At 41.4% G+C, this 14,212-nt stretch overlaps 1 pseudogene; it reads left to right on the top strand.

Moving 5' to 3' along the window:
• The first annotated feature begins 9,365 nt into the window (after nucleotides 1-9,365).
• Nucleotides 9,366-14,212, top strand: part of LOC103739382 — a 7,045-nt pseudogene continuing 2,198 nt past the window's right edge.

The raw sequence follows: 14,212 nt of genomic DNA, 5'->3' as shown, positions 1-14,212 counted from the left end.
TTAAAATGTATTTATTTTTATTTTATGTGTATGAATGTTTTGCCTACACAAATAAACGTAAGTGCACCTGTGCATGCCATGAATGAAAGTTTCCAGAAAAACCTTGCATCTTCAAACTGGACTTTCTTCTGTAAGACTGATTAACCAATTAGAGTTCAGGAGACTGTGGAGAGTCTGGGATGTTGCAAGTCCAGAGCTTAATTGCCATTTATCTCAGGCCATCTTTAGGCCCTAAATAGCTATTTCCTTGCCCACTTCTGTTTCTGACCGAACATCCCAAGACTAACAGATAAATAACCTTTTTGTAAGGTATTAACAAAACACAAGGTTCCACCAACCAAAAAGCTAAGAATGTCATGAGATAGCATCTGAGACCTATAGTAGAATTGCCCCACTTTGCTGTGACCTACCTACTGAATATACCCATCAATGTATTTGAAAAGTGTCTTGATTTATGACTTTTCTTTGTTCTGTTACTACAAAAACTTCATGAAACTGTTTCCACGTTGGAACATGGAATTTTGGGTAACCCGAATCTATGTTCCTGGGCCAGGGTCATTCATATTTGGCTCCAGAATAACTATCTCTTATCCCCTTTGAGGTGAGAGTAATGCTTTTGCATCAACAGTGCAATGCCCATAGATGCCAGAAGAGGGCATCAGATCCCCTGTGATTTATGACTTTTCTTTGTTCTGTTACTACAAAAACTTCATGAAACTGTTTCCACGTTGGAACATGGAATTTTGGGTAACCCGAATCTATGTTCCTGGGCCAGGGTCATTCATATTTGGCTCCAGAATAACTATCTCTTATCCCCTTTGAGGTGAGAGTAATGCTTTTGCATCAACAGTGCAATGCCCATAGATGCCAGAAGAGGGCATCAGATCCCCTGGAACTGGAGTTAAAGATTGTTAGTGGCCATGTGGATGTTGGTAACTGAACTAGGTCTTCTGCAAGAGTAGTGTACGGAAGCACAGAGCAAAAACCATAGAACTGGACCACTCCGTGGCTAGAAACAGCAGCTTATCTAGGCGCATACTGCTAGGCTGTCCCTTGGGAGCAGAGAACAGCAGCCAGTGGAAGAAACAGAACATATTTTATAGGCAGTTAGGGGCTCTCCATGACACTCTGGCCTGGGGAGTCCATTGGGGGATGAACCTGTGGCCTGCTGTTAAGAAGGGAGTTTTAGCCAGGTGTGGTGGCACATGCCTTTAATCTCAGCACTTGGGAGGCAGAGGCAAGTGGATCTCTGTGCGTTCAGAGCCAGCCTGGTCTACATAGTGAGTTCCAAGTCAGCTGGGGCTACAGTGTCTCAAAAAGATGCCCCCCCCCCCAAAAAAAAAGAGGGTGGGGGAGTTTTAAGTTACCTGGGGAATGGTAAGTTTCAGTTTCCTCTTTCTGGTTGAGGAACCTGTTAGCCTGCCATTCTAGAGAGGTGGGGACCTAACAATCAGCTAGTGTTATTAACTGCTGAGCCATCTGTCCAGACCCCTTTTAAAATTCTGACACATTATTTTGTATGTGATGTATCTACTTGGAGCAGCTCAGGACAGAGTCTTGGTAAAGCACAGATCCTAAACAGGCCCAAAGGATAGATTGCCAGATGCTAGACAAGCTGTTGTCAGTAGGCAGCTTCCACAGCCAGAGGTGAAGAGGAATCAGTCTATTCGGGTGGGAGGCTGGAGTTGTGGATTCCACTGGATCTTAAAGCCTGTTCATTCCACTCTGTGATTCCATGCCTGTTTTTCTGTGAGACAAAATACTTCTTTCCCTCACTGAGACTCCTTTGCTCCACAGTTGTCTGCATTTGTTTCTGTCCTGTCATGCCCTGGGCATCCCTGCTTTTGTGACATGGACACACTAAGGAAAAAGAGCATTCTGATATGACCTCTTTATTTCTGCTGGGTATTTAAAAAATATATTTTATTACTTTATGTGTGTGAGTGTATTGCCTGCACATATGTGAGTGCACCCGTGTCGTGCAATGCCGCGGAGGTCAGAAGAGACTTCGGATTCCCCCGGAACTGGGGTTAAGGACATCATGTGGGTGCTGGGAATTGAACCCGGGTTTTCTGCAAGAGCAGTCAGTGCTCTTAACCGCTGAGCCATCTCTCCAGCCCCTTCTGCTGGATAGTGTAAACATCAATTTAATGATGCTTTGCCATATGTTTGCTGCTTCTCCCTATCTGGTACCTACATTCATTCAAAACCAAAGGCAGTTATGGTAGATATTCACTGTACTGTATAAAGAGAAATCAAAACACCAGTCTTATGTTTTTTATAAGGTTTACCAGGGAACTTAGAAATTTTCATAGTTTAACAATATGTACACAGGTAATATTGCTTTATTACATTATCCTCTGTATGTAGTTTGGATTCAACTTTGTTTTAATAAGTGATGTGGCATAGTACTATCTTCTAAGCCAAACAACTGCCATCTTGATTTCAGCTCTGCCTGTTTATAAAAATCATCACAGCTTGACTTGTTGGCTATTGATATTCCTTCATAGAAAGAGGGAGTGGATAGAATTATTGGCCACTCACCTGAGTATCCAACCACTCCTCCCAGTCAGTTCTGTGCAATTCTGCTCTAATTGCATGCAGCCTTGCCATCTTGGGAAAGGGCTAAAGTGTAGAGGCTGGGAAAGACTAGTGAGAAGGGGATACGTTTTTGGATCATCTATACTATCAGTAACCCCTCATTCACACTCGGTAAATAAACCAAATAAACTCATTAGTTTCTCCAGGGTGAACTTTTGTAAACTAGAATTTTGGTTTGTCATTGGGACTTTAAAAGAAGGCCACTGATTCATTAATTTTAAAAACAAAACAAAAAACAGTACTAAAATCTGTAAAGGAAAAGCACCAAATAGTATGAGACAGAAATATCGGCAACCCTAAAAGCTAGGAAAGCATGGGAAAATATGTTCCAAGCCTTGGAAGTAAATAACTCTCAACTAAGATTGCTAGTCACAGAAAAAAATATCCATTATTTTGTTACTCGGGATTCTCTAAAGGAACAGAACTGATAAAATGAATATATGTATATATATGAGAATTTATTAGATTGGCGTACAGGATAGAGTCCGAGTAGTCCAGCAACAGCTGAGTCACACTGGAGAGACTGAGAATCTGGTGGCTGCTCAGTCCACAAGCCTGAAGGATTGCTGGAGATCTGCTAGTCTTCAGTCTGCATTAGAATCTGAAGAATGATTCTGCTGTCTGTGAAGGAATACGATGGCAGCAAGATGAACTCACCAGTGAGAGAGAAGGCAGGCAGGCAAAAAGTGAAAGCTCCCTTTCAGGACCTTTTTTATGGGCTGCTATCAGAAGATAATGCCCATAGTTAGGGTGGGTCTTCCAGCTTCAAAGAATCTGATCCAGAAAGTCTCTCTCATTTCATTTAATCCCAGATCCAATCAAGTTAACAACCAAGACTAGCTATCGCAATTATAATAAAAATATTTCGTGACAAACACAAGTTAAGTTAAGGCAATTCATGACAAGCCAGCACTGCAGAAAATTCTTTTTTTTTTTTTTCTTGGTCTTTTTGAGACAGGGTCTTTCTGTAGCCCCAGCTCACTATGTAGATCAGGCTAGCTTCAAACTCACAGAGATCTTCCTGCCTCTGCCTCCCAAGTGCTAGGATTAAAGGCATGCACCACCATACCTGGCCCCCAAAATTATTTTTTTAAAACATTTTTTTTGCAGATTTACTTATTTTGTGTATGAATCTTTTGGTTGCGTGTATGTATGTGCACCATGTGAGTGCCTGATGTGTGTGGAGGCTAGGAGAATGCATCATATCCCTTAGAACTGGAGTTACAGACATTTGTGAGTCACCGTTTGGATTCTGGGAAATGGACTTGGGTCCTCTACCAGAGCAGAAAGTGCTCTTAACCTCTGAGTCATCTCTCTAGTCCCCTGTAAAAAATTCTTGAAGGAATATTATACTCAGAGGAGGAAGAAGAAATACTGTTTCATATACAAAAACAGAATACAGTCCATGAAAGCAACAGATGAAAAAAGGAAAATGTGTTGGGGCTGGAGAGATGCCTCAGCGGTTAAGAGCACTGACTGCTTTTGCAGAGGAGCTGGATTCAATTCCCAGCACCCACGTGGTGCTATGAACCATCCTTAACTCCAGTTCCAGGGGAATCTGAAGCCCTCTTCTGACCTCTGCGACATTGCATGACACGGGTGCACTCACATACATGCAGGCAATACACTCATACACATAAAAAAATAAAAATAATAAATAAAATATTTTTAAAAAGAAAAGAGAAAAATGTGGAGGGAACCAATCATTTGAATGTAAACAGCGTTAACTCACCAATCCAGACTATGGACCGTGTTAAAATACATGACTAACTATCTACCGTCTCCAAGAAACATAGGTAGCTAGGAAAGACATTCATAAACCAAAGGCAAAGGTTGGAAAGCAATATACCGAGCAAATAGAAGCCTCAAACAAACTGGTGTAGCAATTCTTATAACTGATAAGGAAGAATTCATACCAAAACTAATCAGAAGAGATAAAGAGGGCCACTACATATTAATAAAAGGAACAACTCATTGAGTGGACATAGCTATAATAAATATTTAGTCACTGAATCTTGAGGTCCCAAATTTCATAAAAAAACACTGGAAGACATAAAAGATGACATTGGGACTGGAGAGATGGCTCAGTGGTTAAGAGCACTGACTGCTCTTGCAGAGGACCCAGGTTCGATTTCCCAGCACCCACATGGCAGCTACGAACCATCCTTAACTCCAGTTCCAGGGGAATCTGATGCCCTCTTCTGACTTCCACCACATTGCATGACACGGGTGCACACACATATATGCAGGCAATACACTCATACACATAAAATAATAATAAATAAAATATTAAAAAATAAATAAAGATCACATCATTCCAGACGCAATAATAACAGCTATTTCAATAACTCTCACATTTAGACAGGTTTTCCACATCAACAGTTCGCAGCTGTGCTGGATAGCGTTAGTGTCAACTTGACACACCTGGGTTTAGGGTGCCTCAATTGGGGAATTGCCTCCATTGGACTGGCCTGTGGCCATGTCTGTGAGGCATCTTCTTGATTGTTGAGTGATGTGGAAGGGCTCAACCCACTGTGGGTGGTGCCACCCCTGGGCAGGTGGGCCTGTGTTCCACCAGAAAGCAGGCTGTGCAGGGGCCAGGGGAGCAAGGCAGTAAGCAGCTTTCCTCCATGGCCTGTGCTCCAGCTCTGGCCTCCAGGCTCCTGCCCTGAGTTCCTACCCTGGGCTCTCTGATGAATTGTGACCCAGGTGATGTAAGATAAATACACCATTTCCTCTCCAAGTTGGTAGTGGTCAGAGTGTTTTGTCACAGCAATGGAGAAAAAAACTAGGACAGCAGCAAAACCTGAGACAAATTGCATCATGGAGCAATTGGACTTAACAGATCTCTACAGAACATTTCACCCAGCAGATAGTGAATACATTTTTCTCAGTGGCATATAGAAATTTCTCTAAAACTGATGACATCATAGGCCACAAAAAAGCCTTAATAAAAAAAAATTGAGCTGGAGAGCACTGGCTCAGTGGTTAAGGTCAATGGCTGTTCTTGCAGAGGACCTGGGTTTGAATCCCAGCACCCACCTACTAGATAACTCCAGTTCCAGCGTTATCCAATGCCCTCTCTGACCTCTGCAGGCATTGCATGACACAGGTACACTTACATGCATGCAGGCAATACACTCAGATAAAAATAATAGATAAAATATTTTGAAATAATGAAATAATTCCCTGCATCCTATCAAATCACAGTGGACTAAAACTAGAAATCAAATCAAACTAGCAAGACTAACTTGAAAATACATACTACTTGGAGACTGAAGAATACATTATTGGGGCTGGAGAGATGGCTCGGTGGTTAAGCACTGACTGTTCCTCTTGCAGAGGACCCGGATTTGATTCCCAGCACCTACATGGCAGCTAACAAGCTGTCCTTAACTCCAGTTTCAGGGGATCCGAAACTGCCTCTTCTGACCTCATGTGGCATTGCAGGACACAGGTGCACTTACTTACGTGCAGGCAATACACTCATACACATAAAATAAAAATAATAAAATATTTTTAGAATACATTATTAAAAGAACAATGAGTCATTGAAGAAAACAATTACTAGAAAAAAATTACTAGACTCAAATGAGATATACCCAAGGCAAACCTAAGAAGAAAGTTTATAGCTATAAGAATTCACAAAAAATGAGAGAAATCTCAAATAAATAACCTAATTACACACCCCAAGGTTCTACGAAAGCAGGAAACCAAACCAATGTAGCAGGTGGCAAGAAATAACAATCAGCATTGAAATTAATGAGCTACAGAGTAAGAGAACAATGTGTGGAATAAATTGGATAAAGGTTGGTCCTTTTTATATTTTATTTATTATTTTATGTGTCTGAGTGTATTGCCTGCATGTATGTGAGTGCACCCGTGTCGTGCAATGCCACGGAGGTCAGAAGAGGGCTTCGGATTCCCCTGGAACTGGAGTTAAGGACGGTTCATAGCCTCCATGTGGATGCTGGGAATCAAACCCGGGTTCTCCGCAAGAACAGTCAGTGCTCTTAACCGCTGAGCCATCTCTCCAGCCCCAAAGGTTGGTCCTTTGAGAAGATTAACAATGTTGACTAATAGCTAGCCAAACTAACCAAAGAGAGAGAGGATTCAAACTAATAAGAGTAAAAATAGAGTTGTTAGAAGAGACTCCAAAAAATCAAAATAAAAAAGATCATGAGAGAATATTTTGAAAAATTATGTTCTAAGAAACTGGAAAAATCTATAAGAAATTGATAAGTATGTGAATTCCTGTTATCTACTGTGATGGTTATTTTTCACTGTCAGCTTCACACAACTTAGAATCACCAGGGAAGAGAGTCTCAGTGAGGAATGATCTGGATCAAGTTGGCCTGTGGGCAGGTCAGTGGGAGACTGTCGTAACTGTTCATTGATGAAGGAAGAGCAGTCCATTGTGGGCAGCACCATTCCCTGGCATGGGGTCCGAAAAGTGTAAGAGAGAAGAAAGCTAGCTAAAAGCAAGAAAATCGGGGCTGGAGAGATGGCTCGGCAGTTAAGAACACTGGTTGTTCTTGCAGGGGACCTGGGTTCGAATCCTAGCACCCACATGGCAGCTAACAACTGTCCATAACTCCAGTTCCAGGGGATCTGATAGCCTCTTCTGTCCTTCGTGGGCATTGCACGACATGGGTGCACTTACCTACATGCAGGCAATATACACATGAACATAAAATAAAAATAAAATACTTTTAAAAAAGCAAGAAAGTCAGCAGACAAGGATGCATTTATTTGTGCATATGACATGACCTGCTGCTTCAGTACCTGCTTCAGCATCCCTGAAAGGATGGGCTATGACTGGAATTATGTCAAACAGGCCTTTTCCCTCAAAGTTGCCTTTTGTCGGGGTATTTTATTGTAGCAACAGAACTGAAACAAGGACACCTACTGTGATTGTTAATATTATCAACTCAAAAGGATCTAGAATCTCCTAGGAGTCAAGCCTCTGTGGGGGATGAGATAGATTGGGTTAACTGAGGTGGGAGCATCCACTTTAACTGAGTGTCTTTGTATACAGTACAAACTTATAACCAATATTATACTAAATGTGGGAACTGAGATGATTTCCTCTAAAATCATACAGGACACAAGTGTGCCCATTCTTTGCGTTCTTATTCAATATACTGCTTGAAGTCTTAGCTAGAGCAATAGCACAAGGTAAAGATATAAAAGGGATAAAGATTGGAAAGGAAGAAGTTGGGTTGGAGAGATGGAGCAGCCATGAAAGGCTCAGGCTCACAACAAAAAAGACAGGAAAGGAAGAATTCAAATATCCTTATTAGGAGACCACATGACACTATACTTAAAAGACTTCAGGGACTCCACCAAAAAACTTCTGATTTTAATAAATACTTCCAGTAAAATAGCAGGATACAAAAATCCACAAACAAACAGCATTAGCTTTTATACACACTAACAATGAGCTTGCTGAGAAAGAAATCAGGAAAATTATCTCATTCATAATAATCTCCAAAAAGTTAAAATATTTAAGGTCTGCCAAGGTGCCTCATTGATTAAAGGCACTGGCCTCTAAACCTGATGACCTCAGTTTGATCTTTGGGACTCACAAGGTGGAATGAAAGAACCAGGTCCTGCAAGTTGTCCTCCGTCCTCCACATAGAAATAAATAAATAAATGTAAATATTTTCAAATAAAATAATTGGAAATAAACCTAACCAAGGAGGTGGAACAGCTCTACAATGAGAACCTTAAGACAATGTAAAAGAAATATTAGAAGATACTAGGTAATAGAAAAAACTTTTCTGCTCCTTGATTGGCAGAATGAATATTGTGAAAATGGTTATATTACAATCTCTGTCAAAATGATGTTCCCCACAGAAATAGAAAAAAGAAGTCTAAAATTCACATGGAAACACAAAAGACCACACACAACCAAAGCAATTCTTTTTAAAAAATATTTTATTATTTTTATTTTAGGTGTATGGGTGTATTGCCTACATATGTGTAAGTGCACCCATGTCCTGCAATGCCCACAGAGGTCAGAAGGGGGTATTGGATCTCCTGGAACTGAAGTTAAGGATGGTTGTTAGCTGCCATGTGGGTGCTGGGAATTGAACCCAGGTCCTATGCAAGAGCAGCCAGTGCTCTTTACCTCTGAGCCAACTCTCCAGCCCCCTAAAGCAATTCTAAGCAGGACACACAGAGCTGGACCATTGGAACAGAACAGAACACCCAGAGATGAACTCATACAGCTAACATCTCCTAATTTTTGATGAAGATGTCAAAAACACACACTGGAGAAATTGGCAGCCTTTTCAATAAATGGTACAGAGTGAAATTAGATCCATATCTCTTACCATACTCAAAAATGAATTAGAGACTTTAATTGAAAAACAGAAACCCTGCCCAGCATGGTGGCGTACACCTTTAATCCCAGCACTTGGGAGGTAGAGGCAAGGGAATCTCTGTGCGTTCAAAGCCAGCCTGGTCTACATAGCAAGTTCCAGGCCAGCTGGGGCTATAGGGAGACCCTGTCTCAAAAAGACCAAACAAACAAACAAACAACAAAAAACCAGAAACCCTGAAAGTGCTAAAGGAAAACATAGGGAAAATACTTCAGGACATAGGTATAGGCAGTGAATTTTTGAAAAGAACACCAACAGCACAGGGCAGCACAGGGGCCAGTCACAGCGCACCCATAGTCAGGAGGCAGAGAATGCTGAATGCTGCTGCCCAGCTTCCTTCCCCTTTATATTTAGTCCAAGACCCCACCCCATGGAATGATGCCACTCCCACTTCAGTTGACCCAATCCAGAAACTCCCTCACAGACAGACCCAGAGGTAAGTTTCTATAGTAATTCTAAATTCCATTAAGTTGACATCAAGGTTAACTATCACAACGCTACCCCTTGTCAAATTAACATCCAAACATATCACTGTTAAACTATAACCTTCCCTCCTTGATCTCCACAGCCTCATGGTCATCTCAGAATGCAAATATATAAAAGGGGAGGAGGGATGTGTTAGCTTGCTGTTTCTTTGTTTACTTGTTTTGTTGATACAGGGTCTCATCTCTCTCTTGAACTGGCAAAGACTTTCTAACAAGGATATGCAGGCTTGGGAGGCTGCCAGAGCTAGATGATGATTCTCTATTACTGAAAACAGAGCACAGTTTGGTTACAGAACATGGATAAATCAAGTAGGGCCTGAGATGGAAGGCCCCTTCTTGTTGGCTAGCTTTCTTTGTACTAGAAGACTCTATGTGTCCTATTTGACTACAGACCTGGCCTGCTACACCACCAATATGCCAAAAAAGTATGTGTTCATTGACACAATAGTGGCACACCTACTTTGTTTGCAACCAACTGCTTTCCAATTGGATTTAAATCCTGCTCCACAGGAAGGAACGAGACCTGCCTGCCTCTGCCTCCTGAGTGCTGGGATTAAAGGCATGTGCCACCATATCCAGCTCAACAAGTGGAAGCTGAAAACAAACAAAAATAGCTGTTTATATCCAAAAAGGTAGACTTCAAACCAAAAATAATCAGGATACATAAAGAACATCACCACATATTAGTAGCTGGGTCCCATCATCACATATTAGTAAGAAGAACAATCCACGGAAAGATAGTTATATATGCAATTGGCCTTGTGTCATACAATTTCATAAAAACAAACACTACTGATGATAAATGGACAGATAGATCCTGATTCAATAATAGAAACTATTGAGAAAGTATCAGCGAAGAAACATCAGTATTAGATTGTTCCGTAGATAACTGAATTTTGCAGTAATCTACAGAATATCCCATCCAACAGCTGCAAAACACACATTCATCTCATCAGTCCATGGAAATTTCTCTAAAATTGATCTTATTTTAGGTCACACAGCAGGTCTTAACAAGTACGAAAATAACAAGTACGTTCCATGACCCTCCCCAAACAGTGCCACTGAACTAGGGACCAAGTGCCAAATACTTGGAGCCCATGGGGGAAATTCTCTTTCAAACCACCACATTCCACTCCCTGGCCTCCAGGGGTTCATGACCTTATCTAATGCAAAATGTATTTGTTCCAACATTAAAAGTCCCCAGAGTCTGCTTTCCAGGGCAGTTGTAAATGGGGGGGCAACCCCTCTTCTGTAAATAAACCCCCACCCTATGCTCTGTTAGCAAGCCCAATAAACTTGCAAAAGAAACTTCAGAGCTAATGGAAACCTTCAGAGCTAATGGAAACCTTCATTATTCTACCAAATCCTTTGGTCTCTGATTTCTTATTCTTATTCCCCTACCCCAAACTTCAGTGTGTGTGTGTGTGTGTGTGTGTGTGTGTGTGTGTGTGTGTCTTCAAATTATTTCTGGAATTGGTCCTTTTGAGACAGGGTCTCCTTGTAGCCCCAGCTGGCCTGGAACTCACTGTATAGACCAGGCTGGCCTTGAACTCACAGAGATCCACCTGCCTCTGCCTCCTGAGTGCTGGGACTAAAGCGTGCACCACCACACCCAGCTGTATATATATTTTTATGTAACCTGCTTCAAGTTATTTCTGGAAAAATGTGTTAAAATTAGCTCTATTTGGAATAATAAAAATATTCTAAAATTTTAAAAAAGTCTCCATAGTTTTGGGGCTGGAGAGATGGCTCAGTGGTTAGGAGCACTGACTGCTCTTACAGAGGACCTGGGTTCAATTCCCAGCATCCACATGGCGGCTGTGAACCGTCCTTGACTCCAGTTCCGGGGAATCTGACGCCCTCTTCTGACCTCTGTGGCACTGCACAACATGAGTGCACTCACATACATGCAGGCAATACACTCATACACATAAAATAAAAAAATTAAAACAAACAAACAAAAAGTCTCCATAGTTTTTAACAGTCTCAGTATTATTCAAAAGTCAAATGTCCAGTCTCTTCTGAGACTCAAGGCACTCTCTTAACTGTAAGCTCCTGTAAAATCAAAAAGCAAATTACAGCTTTCCTAGGTAGGTTTGGCTGTGCCCATTGTGCCTTGACTCCCCCAGCCTCATTCACCCTCCCAGCTCCCCAAGCCCATCTCTCCTCCTAGCAGGGCAACTGGCACATTTCTTGTCCTGGCACCCCAGACCTCTGGACTGACTTCTTGGCCCAAACACCCCACTGCTTCTTGATTCTTGGTATCCAGAACAACCCAATTCCTCCCCCTAGTCCCCGGGAACCCTCAGGGCATCTTCCTGTCCCCACCTCTCTTTGCATCTCTGCCTGACCCAGCCCCACAGCTTCCTGGAGCCTGCAGTTTTCCTGTGTAAGTTTAGTGGTACCCACTGTGCCTTGACCCCCCCAGCCTCATTCATCCTCCCAGTTCCCCCATCCCATCTCTCCTCCTAGCCTGGGTACTAGCCCATTTCTTGTCTTGGCATCCCAGACCCCTGGATTGACCTCTTAGCTCAGAATCCCTACTTCTTCCTGATCCTTTGTATCTGGACAACCCAATTCCTCCCTGAAGTCCCCAAGAGCCCTAGGGCCTCTTCTTGTGCCTACCTCCCTTTGCATCCCTGGGTGGCACAGCTACCAGCTTTCTGGGGCCAGCATCTTTCCTGTGTCCTGCTCCCAGGCCAGCCCAGCCCTCAAATTCCCAAGGCCAGCAGCTTTCCTGGAGGGATCCAGACCTTAGAAGAAAGCCTGAGAGCATCTGATCCTCATCTGACTTGGGCCTCTGTGGGAACTCCTGAGCAGCAAGACGAAAGCAATTTGACCACTCCAATACAAAAATCAAAAGAGAGAACCTGAAGCCTAGCCCAAGCAGCTTTTCATGCCCAACAAGTAAACCACAAAGGCACATAAAGGTTACAAAAAAGAAGCAGACCTAAACTCAAGTAAGGCTTGAGTCACACAAGAATCAGAAACTACAAAAGAAATCCACATGCCAAAGTCACAGAGGAAAAAATAATAACATGAAAAACCAAAATAATATACCCCTACCAAGTATAAACAGTCCTTTGGAGGAGTACAATGAGAACTCCCTAGAGATAACACAGGACATGGAACTCAAAAGAAGAATTATAAACATGATAAAAGAATTCAGTGAATTTAAAGAACAAACAAAGTAATCAGAGAACTGAAGGAAGATAGGGATAAACTTCTGAACCAGTTCAGCAAAGAGTGAATTAGAAATATTGAAGACTACTCAGGCTGAAATGAAGAAGGAAGTGAAACACTCAGAAGCCAATTAGAAATGACAGGAGAAAGCCTCACCAATAGGATGAATGAAATGGAAAACAGAGTATCAAGACTGGAAGACAAAGTGGACAAATTAGACCACTCAAGCAAAGATAATGAAAAATTTAAGAAAACACAAGACTGGAATATGCAGGAATTGTATGACACCATAAAAAGACCAAACTATGAATCATAGGCATACAGGAAGGAGAAGATTCTCAGGATAATGGTATGGACCAGATGTTCAACAGGATTGTAGAAGAAAATTTCCCCAAATTAAAGAAAGACGTGCCCATACAAATATAAGAAGCATATAGAACACCAAATGGACAGGACCAGAAAAGAAACTCTCCCCGACACATCATAGTAAAAACACTAAATGTACAGAACAAAGAGACAATACTGAAAGCTGCAAAAGAAAAACAACGAGTTACATGTAAAGGAAAACCCATCAGAATTACAGCTGACTTTTCAGTGCAAACTATGAAAGCCAGAAGAGCCTAGACCAAAGTATTCCTAGTTCTAAATTATCACAAATGTCAACACAGATTACTTTACCCAGCCAAAATGTCTATTATAGTCGAAGGGGAAAGAAAAATCTTCCATGACATAAATAGGCTGAAAGAATTCACATCCACAAAACCAGCCCTTCAGAGAGTTCTTGAAGCAATACAAAGAGCTGAAGGATTGACTATACCCAAGGAGTTACGGAAAGAAAGTTAATGAAGGTATAACTATGGACATGCACAGCTACACTAAGAATGTGAACAGAAATAAAAATTACAGGAATCAATACACATCTTTCATTAATAACTTTAAATATCAATTGACTGAATTCCCCAGCCAAAAGACACAGACTAGTTGAATGGATTAAGAACCAAAACCCATCTTTTTGTTGTCTGTAAGAAACTCATCTCACTTTCAAGGACAGACACTCACTACCTTAAGGTAAAAGAATGGAAAAAAATATACCAAGTGAGTGGTGCTAAGAAAAAAGCAGGCATTGCAATTCTAATATCTGACAAAATAGACTTTAAACTAAAACGAATCAGAAGAGATAAAGAAGACCATTCCGATCAAAGGAACAATAAACGAAGAAGATATTATAATCATGAACATATATTCACTAAATTCTGGTGCACCCAACTTCATAAAAAAAATACTACAGGACTTCAAGACCCCGCAACTTCATAAAATCTGTGCTAGAGGATTTTAAAACCCAGAATAATCCCAACTCATTCATGGTAGAAGACTTCAATACCCCATTGTCTCCATTAGATAGGTCAACAGGACAGAGAATTAACAGAGAGACATCTAAATTAAAAAATACCATACATCAAATGGGACTAACAGACATCTAGAGAATATTCCACCCAAACACCAAAGAATATACTTTCTGCTTAGCAGCCAATGCAAGTTTTTCTAAAATTGGGTACT

Source organism: Nannospalax galili, unplaced genomic scaffold, assembly GCF_000622305.1.
Source record: "Nannospalax galili isolate Female #2095 unplaced genomic scaffold, S.galili_v1.0 scaffold199, whole genome shotgun sequence".
In the NCBI taxonomy this organism is placed as follows: domain Eukaryota; kingdom Metazoa; phylum Chordata; class Mammalia; order Rodentia; family Spalacidae; genus Nannospalax; species Nannospalax galili.
This window is presented reverse-complemented; position numbering and strand designations above follow the sequence as displayed.